At 37.2% G+C, this 2,643-nt stretch overlaps 1 protein-coding gene across 2 annotated transcripts in view; it reads right to left on the bottom strand.

Annotated features, from left to right (window-relative positions):
- LOC107567630 (LIM domain-binding protein 1-like) overlaps positions 1-2,134 on the bottom strand; it is a 27,190-nt gene extending 25,056 nt beyond the window's left edge. The window contains exon 1 of one of the 2 annotated variants that reach the window (XM_016253335.1): positions 1,820-2,134. The gene's annotated coding sequence lies outside the window, so the exon portion shown is untranslated. The remainder of the gene's footprint in view (positions 1-1,819) is intronic. The other variant, XM_016253334.1, reaches the window with a different exon arrangement.
- Positions 2,135-2,643: the final 509 nt, after the last annotated feature.

Here is a 2,643-nt window from a genome sequence, read left to right as displayed (position 1 = left end):
GGGGGGGGGGGGTGTCACTGTCACCATGGCAATGTGGCAGATCACACGTGCACATAAACACACGCGTGTTTGCCCTTGACAGACAACCACCCAAACGACAACTCAAGAAACCGTATGACGTCATTATGATCTGTGAGACCTTTTAATTAGAAACGCTGTGATTGGTTCTTGGTTTATCTGACTGAGGAGTGCATTGATATGATCATAACTGCCCCGTCAGGGGTATTTGGATTGTAATGGGCAGATTTCTCAGGCGTCATCAGCAGTGTCGGGGGTAAAGTAACGCGAGTTACGTAATCAGATTACTTTTTTTAAGTAACTAGTAAAGTAACGCATTACTTTTTAATTTAGAAGGAAATATCGGAGTTACTTTTTCCAAAAAGTACCAGCAGTTACTTTGTTTCCATGTGTTGAGTGACAGCTCTGGTGTTGCCGTGGTGACAGAAATCAGGAGTGAGTGCAGAGCGTTGTGTGTGAACATGATCTTACTGTAGCTCTAGACTCAATATCAACATGTGTTTACTCAAAAACACATTCAGTGTTCCTCAAAATCAATAAAAACAGTGAAATGCAAACTCAGGATATTATACAAACCTGCAATAATTGTGTTAAATAAGTCAATCATTTATGTATTTAATACTAACTTTCTTCTCCTGCGTCAGATTCTTCATGCTGCGCCCTCTACTGTACAGACGTGAATTTACATTCCTTCAGCCTGAGCCGTATTCATTTCACTTTTGTTGTGAAAGTACTTTTACGTTTGTAAAGGAAGCACTTTATATATTCAAAACAAACACGCAAGCCCCGCCCAGATTTACAAAGTAACGTAACGCATTACTTTCCATAACAAGTAACTAAGTAACGTAATTAGTTACTTTTTTAGGGAGTAACGCAACATTGTAATGGATTACTTTTAAAAGTAACTTTCCCCAACACTGGTCATCAGAACTGCAGGTTGCGTTGGAGATCTCAACAAGACACATTGTCTGCTGAATAATTAGCTTTATAACAAAAACAAAAGTCATGGATACAGCCGAGTTAAGGCTGCTCTCTGCCTGCTCAAAATTCAGTGTAAACACGCAATGCTGCATAAAAGCCAGACTTAGTTATGTCTGTTCTGTCCTCACGTATCACAGTATACAGTCGTGACTGCGGTGTAAATGCATTTATGATCATCATCTGAGCAGCTTTGAGAAAGACACCTAAATGCTGCTTCAGGATTGAATCAGTAACTCTGTATTGTTTTCAAGTGAATTATCAAGTCACATTTACATGAGAAGAAACGTAGCATAATAATATAAAGACTTGAGACTTAAGGGCAAGCATTTTGTCTTGTTCCAATAACAGATTTGTTTTCACTTGCTTTTAGCCTAAATATCTCTAAATGTGTCATTTCTTATTTTGATCATTTTTATTTATTTATTATTTTATAATATCTTTCATTTTTTTATTTCTTAATTTTTATTTATTTATTAGATATTTTATCCGATCTATTTATACGTTTAGATTACCTGCGCCGTCATTAAGCTTTAAAAACTCTAATAATTAAATAAATGTAATCCATTTTTTCGTGATGCCTAAATTTAGTTGTGGCATTTAAAATGATGTGTTTTTATTTATTTATTATTTTATTTTATTTTATTTTACAAAATAGTATGGTTATGAAAAATAAAAATAATAAAAAAAAATTTTTAATAATTACCATCTTATTTGTATTAATCAGAATTTGAATATTGGTGCAGCTCATGATTTTGTCCACACATATAATGCAGTGATTGAGTGTGTGTGTGTGTGTGTGTGTGTGCGTGCGGTCCTGTACCTCTGTACAGCTGTGATCTTTGTCAAAGCCGGTTGTTTCTCCCGTGTCGTTCTGTCATGTTTCAGCTCTCAGTTTCTCCGTTTTTCTGCACACACGTTCAGGTTCTCCTCTTCTGAGAGACGAACAGTGAGTACAAAGACAGAAAAAGACGCTTCATCACCTGTTTCCTTTTACATTTGTGTTCTCAGCTCTCTCTGGGATCAGATGTTTGCACCACCACACATGACAGAGCAGCTTTTAGCGCTGTAGTAATAGGTTGGCGTCTTGCTGCCAATGGCTGATGAGGTGTCAGGTTAAAGGTCAGGGGTTCTCTATGCTGATTGATGTTCTCTGCAGACCAAAACACACACACACACACACACCACACACACACATACTCACACACCACACACACACATACTCACACACACCCACCCACCCACACCCACACACACACACACACACACACACACACAGACACACACACTGAAATGATGAATAGCCCTTTTCAATTTAAAGGGCTAATTGACTTCTGTAGTATGGGAAAAAAATACTGGAAGTCAGTGGGGACCAGAAACTGTTTGGTTGCCAACATTCTTCAAAACATCTTCTTTGTGTTCAACATAAGAAAGAAACTCATACAGGTTCGGAACTTGAGGATGAGTAAACCATGACAGAATTTTCCTTTTTCAATGAACAGTCACTTTAAATCATAGTTTATGAACTTAATTTCTACCCACTAACAAAAGGAATAAATGTTAAAGAATACACTAGCTTGAGGGAAATGAAAAGTGTGTGTTTGTGTTTGTGTGTGCATGCTTTCTCTCTTCTACATTTCATTTGAG

Source organism: Sinocyclocheilus grahami, unplaced genomic scaffold, assembly GCF_001515645.1.
Source record: "Sinocyclocheilus grahami isolate Dianchi unplaced genomic scaffold, SAMN03320097.WGS_v1.1 scaffold1175.1, whole genome shotgun sequence".
Classification (NCBI taxonomy): Eukaryota; Metazoa; Chordata; class Actinopteri; order Cypriniformes; family Cyprinidae; genus Sinocyclocheilus; species Sinocyclocheilus grahami.
This window is presented reverse-complemented; position numbering and strand designations above follow the sequence as displayed.